Raw genomic sequence first — 12632 nt, forward strand, 5'->3', positions numbered from 1 at the left:
TTAAGAGAAAGTTTTTTTTTAAATTTGACTAAGGTCATTTCCTGGGGCTGCTACAACAAATCACCAGAGATTTGGGTGATTTAAAACAACAGAAATTTACTGTAAGGGTTCAGAAGGCCAGAAGATCAAACTCAAGGTAGTCAGAATCAGTTCCTACTGGAGGCTCTGAGACCGATGTCTGGTTTCTCATGGCTCCTGTAAACCCTGGCTTCCCTGGGCTCATAGCCACATGACACTGTGTGTCTGTCCCTCTGTCTCCACACGACCAAGGTCTCATCATTGGTCGCTGGATCTAGGAATCACTATAATCCATGTTCACCTCATCTTAACTAATTACATCTTCAAAGCCTCTGTTTTCAGGTTAGTTTAAATCTGAGGTTCCAAGTAGACATGAATATTGAGGAAACTCATTATTTTTCCCAGTAAGGCTATTTCGCATTCCTTCAGAGAAATAATGGAAGGGAAAATTAATGTTTCCCTTGATGGAAATAATAGGGACAACTGAATATTTTATATTCAGAATAGGTGCACCAAAACATAAACCCAAATTAAGTGTTTTTAAATTTATATATCCATATATTTGTTTATTGAAACAGGGTCTTCACTGTGTATCTCTGGCTGACATGAAATCCACTGTGTAGAGCAGACCGCTCCTAAATTCATAGAGATTTACCTGTCTCTGTGTCCCAAATGGTGGAATGAAAGTCATGTGCCATCACACTCACTTAGATTCTATTTTATTTTAAGTTATGTTCATGTTACTTGTTGCCTGCTATACAGAGGTTTTCAAATAGCTTACAAAAATAATATACATCATGTACAATATAAAATTAATGCTATTCATTGTCAAAAATAGTGTGTATTTTATTAAGCCTGGAGGATTTATCAGTAATTCAGTAAGAAAGGAAGATACAGCAAAAAATCCTTGCTATTAAATAGAGTCCAAAAAGTTCTATCTATAAAAATTCACCTTTACCTTATTGAAAGGGTGGCAGAGAACATCTCAAGAAGTCTTCCAGCTAATGTGGTTTACCTTGCTTTATAAGCTATGGAAAAAATAGACCAATTGTTAAAATCTATGTCATACACTGAATTGAAAATAACCCCAATCAACCACAAAGTAATCATGTCCTGACTTCACCTGTAGAAGACACCACTAGCCAGTCCCCACTTAAGAATTTTATCCAAATGAAGTCAGGGAGCCAAGTTCTAATCTAATTGTGATTCATATCTTCCTAGAAACATTTTCGCAATTTGTAGATAGATAACGCCAAGACAAGACATGAAAATACAGATGATAGAGGAAAATAGTCATGAGTCATCCAATGAAAGCAAAGCATTCTGAGAAACGCACCATTGGGTGCCATTGCCATGTAAACACCAAAGTGTTCTCACAAAAACCTAGATGCTATCTATAGTCCACATCTAGACTGCAACATTCAGCCATATGTAGTGAGCGAGCTTTTGTTGTTAACATTATGCCACACGTGATTCTGTCGTCAGCTGTTTACATCTTATTATAAAAAGGAGGCAATGTACCACTTCCTTACGAGAACTAAGCTTTTATAGCAATAAAATGTTTTAAAACATATCCCCGAGTGATGAAGGCTGCACATAGTGTCATTTCTGAATTCCTAAAATAATTGCAACAACAGGGAGCTGTTTGCCAACTGTTTTGTTAAGATGAAGACCAGAATGCCTAAATACAACTCAGTTGAGGCATTTTCTGGAACTGGAGAGAACTGAGCCAAAGGTCCAGCTTCTTCACAGCAGTAAATGTTTTTAGGTAGCTGGGCCATCTGTGGTCAGTGCTCTCCTGTCGTCCAAGCTACTAGGGAGGCTGAGGCAAGAAGAAAGGGAAAGGGGGAAGTTGGGTAAAGGAAGAAGAACTACAATACCCTGAATGAAAGCTTGCAAGTGCTCAGAACAGATGTCTCAAGTAAATTTCCCTCTATTCTTGCATTCTGGAGTCCTAAAACTCTCCGCACCACCACCATAAAACTAAAAGTTCCAGTATTCTAGTTCAAAGTGCAAACAGCCCAGAGTAAGTCCCTGTGAAAGCAGATGCTAGCTGTCCACCGAGAATTTGTGTTCCTCATTCCGTAGTGCTGATGCTTCTGAGAAGAGATGACCAGGACAGGACCTTCATTCTCTGCTCTCGGTCACATGCAGCGTCTAACTACACGGAATGTGAGTAGACATGGTATGTGACCTTTATAGGTCAACACTTCTAAGAAAGCAAGGGTGGGACCGGGGAAGTAAGTCTGTGACAGAACTTAGCATGTGAAGCACTGGGGTCAATCCCAGTGTCAGAAAGAGGAAGGAGGGGAGGGAGGAGAGGGAGGGAAGGAAGGGGAGAGACGGAGGGACGGAGGGAGGATCCTGTTCACACTATGGTTCGCTTTTTGGCCAGTCAGAAGTACAAAGCACCAAGACCCAAGGAGGTGCTTCCCATAGGAGAAACCTAGGTCTCTGAAGGACAGAATCCACCTGCCAAGCAGGAACATTCACATTAGACAGTGACCAGATGAGAAACAAATGCATGTGCTTTAAAGCATTGGAACCTGGGGCTTATTTGGGAAATCAGCATCCCCATGATCACCCTTCCCATGCACACAGCTCCTAGGGATAGTGTTCCTGCTACCCACGAGAGAGCAGACATAAACACACTCCTAAGAAGCCAGATAAGTCCTATCCTGAAATATGATCAACCATGAGATCTCAGGAAAGCAAGCAAAGGAGAGAGATTAAGGCGAACAGTACTGATCCAGAGACAACAGAAGTCACCCATGTAATCAGGGGAAAAATACAGCTAGGCACACACACACCTTTAATCTCAGCACTCAGGAGGCAGAAGCAGACTTATGTCTATTAGTTTACGGCCAACCTGGTCGACATAGTGAGACCCTCTCTCAAAAATAAACAGATATAAAAATAAGCATTAAAACTTAACTAGCACTCATCTGTAAAGATGTTTCAGTTCATAAAACTAGAATGAGGCCCCTCAATCTGACCTCCTCACATACGTTAAAACAAAAATCCAAAAGAAGAATCCTTAGAGGGGCTGGAGAGATGGCTCTGCAGTTAAAAGCAGTATGTGCTCTCCCAAAGGACTCATATTTGAATCCCAGCACCCACATGGTGGCCCACTACTGTCTAGAACTCCAGTCCCAGGGGGTGCAGTGCCTTCTTCTGCCTATCCAGACACTATATTCACACAGTGCACTAACATACATGCAAGCAGACACCTATACACATTAAATAAATTTAAAAATTCAGCATGTGACTGCTGAAATTTTAAAAAACCAAAAGGAAGACCTAAGACCAGTCTAGCCTGTGTCTTCCCCAGAATATAAAGCAAAAAATAAACAGATAAAAGTCCAGGGAAGAATTTTAAGAAGCATAAGTACGTGAGGTGTGATATCTAGCAGATAGAATAGAAAAGAAAAAAGAGAGAAGGATGAAATTGTTTTTTAATTAGACCTTCAAAGTTTTTAATTATCTATCCATTTATAGGAGGGATGAGTGTCATGGTGCCATATTAAGGTCAGAGGACAAAGCAGGAATTGATTCTCTCAGCATGTGAGTCCTGGGGACTGAACTTGGTCATCTGGCCAGGTGGTACGTGCCTTTGCTGTGTCCCCAGCCCCGGAAATACCTTATAAAAATTATAGACTAATGATAGGCAGATTACAGTTACATAGATAGACAGATGGATAATCTCCAGAGTTACAGAATGCCATGTTTACCATTAAGGTAAACAGATCAGTTCCGTTCGCCTTAATCTCTCTCCTTTGCTTGCTTTCCTGAGATCTCATGGTTGATCTTATTTCAGGATAGGACTGATCTGGCTTCTTAGGAATTTCTGACTCTTGTGTTTATGTCTGCTCTCTCGTGGGTAGCAGGAACACTATCCCTAGGAGCTGTGCGCATGGGAAGGGTGATCATGGTGACACAGATTTCCCAAATAAGCTCCAGGTTCCAATGCTTCAAAGCACATGCATTTGTTTCTCATCCGGTCACAGTCTAATGTGAGTGTTACTGCTTGGCAGCTGATTTCTGTCCTTCAGAGACCTAGGTTCGCCATTCATAATAATACATAATGTCATTCATCTTAAATGGAGTCTTTAGGAAGCAGGGCTTTGCTGTCCAGCCTTGCCCCACTTACATTTCTTGTGAGCTACTTTCTTTTCCTACACAAATGCTCACTTTCTACTTATTTTGTACTTTCTTCCAGCCTGCTTAGGGTGGTGCTGAGAATCAAACCAGGGACCCAAGTGTACTCTGCAAACAAGTCAGTAGCTCTACCCCTGACCATCATGAAGTTTTAGAACACCAGATATTGAAACAGTTTTGGTTTTGGTTTGGTTTTGGAGACAGAGTCTGGTGTTGTCCAGACTGGCCTTCTGTTCTGGTCCTCTTCTCAGCTTCCCATGGGCTGCGATTACAGCCCGTCATTAGCGCACCAGCGAAAAGCTAGATCTTTCATTCTTACTACCGTGGTAAGAACATATGGCATGATAGCCATCTCTTTAACCAGACACTCAGTTTGTAGTACAGCACTACTGGCTGCAAGCACACGTTTTCACTATCTAGAACTCACTCAGCTCTGGGCGAAACTTTACACCAGAGAACAGCACCTGCTCATTTCCTCCTCCCCAGCCCTGGAAACTTCCTTCTACTTTCTGCATTTAGATACTTCGTGTAAGTGGCATCGCACAGAACTGCCATTGTGTGGTGAGTTTATTTCACTCAGCGCAGTGTCATCCATATTGTCACAAGTGGTGGCATTTCCTATTTATGGCTGGATAACATTCTATCGTATATATACACACTTTCTTGATCTGCCATCTGTCAACTCCTTATCTGGGTTCTTGTGCACAGTGCTGCAATGCACATAGGGGGCTTCTCAAAGCTTCTAGGGAGGAAGACTTTTTGTTGTTTGTTTTGTTTGTTTTTAAGGAACAATAAGAAACAAGCATCTCCTGCAAACACTGCACTAGAACAGAATGGAGCAGGGCCTTCTTGGTTCTCAAGAGGAAAGAGGTTTGAATATGCTGGGTGTGAAGGTGCATCCCTTTAATTGCAGCAAGCAGGAGGTGAGGGCAGGTAGATTTCTCGAGTCAAAAGCCAGCCTGATCTACACAGTAAGTACCAGGCCAGCTAGGGCTACATAGTGAGACCTTGTCTTTAAAAGAAAGAAGCAAAGAAAACTATTTGAATGTGGAATTTTGTATTCTGTCACACTATATATAAATCAATGTTAAGGCACCCTAAAGACATTTTTCAGACATTTACAATACTTTTGCTCTTCCAACTGCCTTTTCTGTTTAAATATCTGGAAATATTCCAAAGGCACGAGGTGCAACCCAGCAAAGAGGAAAATGAAGAGAATAAGAAGGGGGGGGTAAGCCTGATGGTAGGCATGCTGAGTTACAGAAGAACAGTCGTTGGAATAGAAGTCAGAAAGCCTCAGTGTGACATCTTCCAGAAGAAAAAAATACAATGGCTGTGGAAATGAATGATACCAGACACTCAGTGAAGAAAGTGCGTGTTTCTTCTTAGCATACAGGAAAGACAAGTTGAAATTCCAGGAAAGACAAACAATAAAAATTGTACTTGAAAGTCATGTTACAAATTACAAACCATATAAAATGTGTCACAATTTAGAGCAAATTTCCAAAATTATGAAAGATGGGTTTATTTAGTTTGGAAAGAAAAACAGTTTCTCTATGACTCCAAAAAAAAAAAGGAAATATGATTCTTTTGCACATAGTATGCCTAAGCAATAAACAATAATTAGCTACAATAATATAAATGAGGGAAAGATGTTTTCTAAATTCTCTCTACCTCTACCTCACACAAAAATATCCAATATCCCAAAGTACCACACCGTTATGGCTGTATGTCTTGAACATTTTCAAAGCCAATGATACCAGTTACCACTCCTGTGGCTAGCTTTTTTGTATTGTGGCAAAGTGAATGCTAGAAACAACTTAAGGGGGGAGGGAGAATTGTATGGCATGGTTCGGAGGGGACAGTCCATCCCATGGAGAAGGCCTGGAGCAACTCCAAACATGGTGACAGAAGCTTGAGACAAGATCCTCCACAAGGAAGTAACCAAGGACACCACTGTCCCAAGAGGCCGCCCTTGGGACCTTACTTCCTCCTGCTAGGTCCTACTTCCTAAAGGTTAACAATGTCACAGAACAGCACCACCATGTGTGGATCAGAATGCAGACACATGGGCCTGTGGGGGCAGTTCAGACTCAGACCATAACACATGTCTATTTTTAAAGTGGATGAAATGGCATCAAACATTTGCTTCTTGGTAGGTAGCTATATGGGCTTCACAATGTTCCTAGCAGCCAAAATTGTCACTATGAACTCGAGGGCTGTCTCTTCTACCTAGCTGTCAGTTACGGGAGAATTCACCCAGTGTTTTACCATTTGATCTTCCTTCCTCCCCTCTGCATCATGGGGGTTGGCTTGGCCCATTTATGAGACTGCGAAAAGCAAGCGCAACTTGCAAAAGCCAACATCTGTCAGTAAACAGAAGGGGATTTGCTCCTCTCTCTGAAAACAGTGCTTCCTGCCTCAGGAGCAAGGCTACCCTGGCGGACAGTGCAGCCAGATGTCAGGTGCCAGGGAGCAGCACCTGCTCCTCCCCTCCACACGGAGCCCCGTGGGACTCTGCTTCTTGGGAAGAGCTATCAAGAATGGCAAGCAAGCAAGCTCTGGCGATGACAGCATATGAGAACTACAAAGTGGTCTTTGTGATGGCTTTCTAGTCTTTACAAAACTCAGGGGCTGAGGCGTTTATTCACCAGCCAATCCTGGCATCTGGTACCAGTGCCCTTGCAGCCCCTAGCAAGTCAGGCAGGGTAATACAGACAGCCCCTATCAAAATGCTGAAGAGAAATTCAGGTTCTCAACATTTATTTTTATCCCCAGAGGCCAAGAAAAGAAAGGGCGGAGGGGAGTTGGTGCCAAAGAACAAAAGCTTCTTATATCCCCAGCGTTTCTTTAGGCTGAGAATAGGGGTGTCACCCTGGCAACAAAGGTCAATATAATGTAACAAAGGTCAATTACGAGCCATACAAGGTGTTTTTAAAGGACTGAAAATAGTATTTGTAAAGGTTTAGATTTTGAAAAATGGCCTGAAGATTATATAACAGACCCCAATGTATACACGTATGTGTGTTGTTTATTATGCTTATTAATTAACAACCTTGGGGGAGTGCTTTGCAGGGGTGGGGTATAGGTTGGTAGTAGATCACTGCCTTGCATGGGGCCCTGGGTTCAATCCCCAGGACCTGAAACAAACAAGGAAGAGGAAGATAAAAGAAAGAAGGAGACATCTGTTACAGTGTTAGGGTTTTTTAGAGGTTTTTAGGTGTGTGTGTGTGTGTGTGTGTGTGTGTGTGTGTGTGTGTGTGTACGTACATGTGACTGCCATATGTATAGGTACTTGTGTGTGTGTGTGTGTGTGTGTGTGTGTGTGTGTGTATACATGTGACTGTCATATGTATAGGTCCTCATGGAGACCAGAAGAAGGGATCTGATCCCTGGAGCCGGAATTGCTGGTGGTTATGCGACATCTGGCCTGAGTGGCAGGAAACAAACATTGCTCTCTGCTAGAACAGCCTGTTAAGAGCTGAGCCAGACCTGCAGCCCCATTTTGAGAATTAATATTAGAGCATTGTTTTCAAGGATTATTATCCCCTGGCATTCTTGATTCTTGAAAGAAAAGTCTGATTGTCATATATGAACTGGCCCTTGATTTTCTCAAACAGCGGAACAACATTTGGAAAGACCACTTCTCTTACACATTCTGAATGTCAGAACTTAACCCTCAGCTCCTCCGGTGCTGTGGAAACAAGGCCTTTCTAAAGCAACTGTAACCAGGAGTTCCTGTGAGGCTAGCATACGTCCCTCTCAGTCTCAATTCCAGGCCGAAAACCTGGGAGTGACTCTCCCTGGCCTCTGCTGTCCCTTCCACTCCCTGCTGACCGTGACTCAGAACTACATCCTGAGCTTTTCACACCCCAAGGTTAAAGGTCGCCAGTGTCAGTCTTACCTCACGTTCGATCTGGTACAACAGTAAGTTTTAAAATAAAAATAACAACGAAAACCTAATTCTTGCTATGGTTCTGGCACTCTTTAAGAACTTTACAAGTTTTGCTGCATTTACTCCTCTCAACAAGTCCATAAGAGATTCTAATACTTCAAGCTGATGAAGCTAACATCCACAGAAGTTAAGTATCTTGCCCAAAGTCATGCAGCGAGCTTTTTGGTTAGGCATGACTATAAATTTGATTGAGTCGAGAAGCAACCAGGATATCGGTATAGAATACTTCTGGGTGTTTTCTCCGAGCATAATACTAAAGGGGGCCTGGCCTGAGTGTGTAAGAACCATCCAAGGCTTTGTGGGCCATTCTCTCGGGTCTGCTCTTTGGTGGCGTAGAGAGAGCAGCTTGGTTCTTGCATTCCCCTGTGCCGTCTGCGTATCACAGCCTAGGAACAGCAGAGCCAGCCAACCGCAGACTGAAACCTCTGAGCCATGAGGCAAATCAGTCTCTCACGCTTTGTCATAACAACAAAAGAGTGACTAATTCACCTAGGACACGGAGGCGTCACTGATCAACCCCTAGCTGACCTGCTGCCGTCCTTTAAACTGATTTCCACACCACAGCCCGGGCAGTGCATTAAAACTCCTATATGGGAGCAGAGGCTCTCATGAGACAAAGAAAACAGCTTTGCTCTTCCAAGGCTGTTCAAGTCAGCGTTACAGACATCCCAGCAGCTAGGTCAAGTCTTTTGCTTCCCCCACCGCCGTTGTAAAGAAGCATCATTTCAATAGCGAAAATGCCATGTCTGGCAAGTCGGCCAAAACTCTGAACTTCCCTTTCAGCGGATGCTTCCTCTCCAATATCCTCCCAAACTTGCTTGGACAGGTGGCTTTTATCGTGGGAGCCATCTCCTCCCTTCTGGCTCTCTTCCGCTTCATTCTCTCTGCTGACCTTTGACCAGCGAGGGGTGGAAGGAACGACAAGGGCCAGGAGTGTCTCCCATAACAGGCACAACTGTCCTACAGCTTTGATACATTCTGGCCTCAGAAGGGGTAGTGAATCTTGCTCTTGGAGTAACTTTCTGAGCAGGATGACTGATAGTCTGGGGCTGGACTGGAACTCAGTCTCCCTGCCCCGGGTTCCTAGGTGTGGACTACAGACGTCAGGACCATTTAGGAGAAGCTTGGGGGCTCCTCTGCAGCTTCCCCTGACAAGTTCCATTCAGATGGCACAGCCTCAGGCACGGCTGGACACTGTCTGTTAAGGCTGCTCACTGTGGATCCAAGGCGTCTTAAGTGCCCCCAACTGTGTACTCTTGAGAAAGAATCTCATTCCTTTGGGCTCCCAGTGCAAGGATGCTGTTCTTTCCCAAGCAGTTCTTCAATGCCAGTAAGCTATTTCCCCAGGAGCTCTGTGACTCAGAGGGTACCAGCTAAACTCTCCATGTGGTTGCAATAAAGTCTTCATGGCCAGGCCCGAGGTGAAGCTTCCCCAATCTCAGAGCCAGTAGACTCTTCCCATAGAAGTCTTCACAAACTCAGCTACCTGCTCGGTCTTCTGCTTCAGCACACATGGTCTGCAGCCTTAAGAGGGGCCGTGAAGCAAGGATCCACAGAACTAGGTTGTACATTTGCTTCTTTGCTTTGTAGTGTGCTAACCCAAGTCTCATGAGCTAGGTAAGAACTCTGCCTCCGAGCGACATGTCCAGCCTCACGGGTTTAGTTTTAAGTGTTTCTTCCGCAATTTGTTTTCATTGCTAAACTGGCTCAAACACTCACTGTGGAATATGGGGTAACTGAGAGCTCCCACTGAAGGTGGGCCAGAAACAGTCCTGTTTTAACAGCCTCTTAGAAATACTTGTTGTTGCTTTTTGAACTAACTCTGTAATATGATGTGACCTTGCCGGCCTGACCAGACTCTTCTCATGCCACTCTTCCAGCATTTGGCCACTGTGGTGATTTGAATGAAAATGACCCTCATAGGCTCATAGGGAGAGGCACTATTAGGAGGTGTGGCCTTGTTGGAGGAAGTGCATCAATGGGAATGGGCTTTGAGACTTCAGATGGTCAAGCTAGGCCCGGTGTGCCTAGCTCTTCCTGCTGATCCAGATGTAGGACTCTCAGCTACTTCTCCAGCACCACGTCTGCCTGCATGCCGACATGTTCCCCGCCATGGTTACAATGAGCTAGCTCTGAACTGTAAGCCAGTCCCAATTAAATGTCTTCCTTATAGAGTTGGTGTGGTCACAGTGTCTCTTCACAACAGTAGAAACCCTAACTAAGCCGGGCAGTGGTGGCGCACGCCTTTAATCCCAGCACTCGGGAGGTAGAGGCAGGCGGATCTCTGTGAGTTCGAGGCCAGGCTGGACCGATAGCCTCCAAAACAATACAGAGAAACCCTGTCTCGTAAAAACCAAAAAAAAAAAAAAAAAAAAAAAGAAACCCTAACTAAGACAGCCACTCTGGCCTTCTAGTAGGTTCTTGGATTCCCTGTGCTCTCTCCTACCTCAAGGCATACATATTAATGTGTTCCTATAATATCCTCTGCTCAGTTATTTTTGCTTTCTTATTGTGAGATCTCAGTTTATACATTACCTGACCTTGCCCATTCTTACTCATACATATGATTTTAATTTACAGCCTTTGACACAAGTTATATTTGTGTGTTTACTAATCTGTGCTCATATAGCCAAAGAATGATCAACATTTGCCAAGAAGGTTTTCCTCCTAGGCATATAATTGAACCAAGATTCCCAGCATCCCTTGCAGTTGGATGCAGCCATTTAACCATTCCAGCCAAGGGAATATGGTAGAAAAAGACAACTTCCAGGTCTGGCCTGTTAAATCCTACCATGTACAACCTTCCATTCTATTTTTCCATTGCTCAGCTTCATAAAGAAGATTCTAGAAACTCAGAGGAATATATAATCACAAAAGGAAAGTGATTTGAGTTAATGCTAAGGTGTCGACATCCAGCATAGTTAAGGTACCAGAAGCAGCCTTATTGAAACATTGCCTGGGTTAAAAACCAATACTTCCCTGGGTTAAGCCAATGAATCTACTTTTTATAAAACTATTCTAAGGGCCAGAGAGATAGATCAGCAGTTTAAGAATTTATACTTCTATTGCAAAGGATCTAGGTTCACTTCCCAAGCACCTACATGGTAGCTAGCAATCTTCTTTAGTCCAGTCTTCGGTTGTCCAGTTCCAGGGGACATAACACCCGGAAGCTCACACAGGCACATATACAGAAACAGTCTTGGAGTGGTTGAAACAGGGTTTCTCTGTAACTTGCTCTGTAGACCAGGCTAGCCTCAAACTCATAGAGATCCACCTGCCTCTGACTCTCAGGTGCTGAAATTAAAGTCGTGCACCACCATCCAGATAATAATAAGTAGTTTTTAAAAAGAACTATCCCAACTAGCATACTAAAGAAAGAAAGACAGAACTAGATTAATGCCATCTTAAACACTGTGATAGGAGAAAGGTCTGGGAATATTTAGAGCATTTCACTGAGTCATGAACTCTATTTTCTATTTGCATTTACCTCCAAATGATTGTATTTAGCCCAGGCTTGCTTGCTTTCCTTCTTTTTTCTTCTTTCTTTTTTGCTATGTAGCCCAGGTTGGACTGGAACTCATATATCCACCTGCCTCTGCCTCCTGAGTGCTGGGATTAAAGGTGTGCCCCACCATGCTCTGCTCAATTTCAGACTTTTAAATGTATCAATACATTGAGAGCTTTCAATGCTTATGTCCAGTTCCAATAATCCCAGTAAAAATTTTAGGTTTCCATTTCAAATGCCTTATCAGAGTCTCTACTTGGCTATTAATAATCTCAAAGCTTAATATGCTACAAGAAAACTTTCTTTCAGAAAAAAAGCATTTCTCTTCCTCTTCTTTATCTGAGTAAATGAGTCTAAGTCACCTCCATCTTTCACCCAGTGACAGTCTCCTGAGGTCTCATATAGTGAGGTGAGTTCAAGTCAGGACTAATGATTCAGGACTGTGACTCCAGCTGCTCCAGAGGCTAGGACAAGTGCATCACAAGTTCAAAGCATGCTGGTCAACTTACAGACCTTGTCTTAAGTAAAAGAGGGCTGAGATGATAGCAAAAATACTGTGATACAACAATAAAAACTAAGATATGTAGATCAAAAGAACCAAATAGGAAACCCAGTTATAAACCAAACATCTACAGCCACCTCATTTTTGTAACTTTTCATTTATTCTTTGTGTCTTTCATATCATGCATCTCAATTCCATTCATTTCCCCTTCCCTTCATATCTTCCCTCTGCCCTTACAATCCCCCCCAAAAATAAAATAACATTTAAATGGAAAAGAAAGGAAAACCTCATCATGGAATCTGTAGTGTGACCCAGTGAGACACACAGTGTATCCTTTAGTCCATATGTCTTCACTTGCAAGTTTCATTGCAATGAGTCATTGACCTGGTTCGAGGCCTCTGGTTTCTGCTACACTGTCAATGCTGGTTCCTCACTGGGACTCCTCTTGGATATCACGTTGTTGCTTTGTGTTGTGGAGATCCTTTTGGATCTGC

This window comes from Mesocricetus auratus, unplaced genomic scaffold, assembly GCF_017639785.1.
Source record: "Mesocricetus auratus isolate SY011 unplaced genomic scaffold, BCM_Maur_2.0 Super-Scaffold_100009, whole genome shotgun sequence".
Lineage (NCBI taxonomy): Eukaryota > Metazoa > Chordata > Mammalia > Rodentia > Cricetidae > Mesocricetus > Mesocricetus auratus.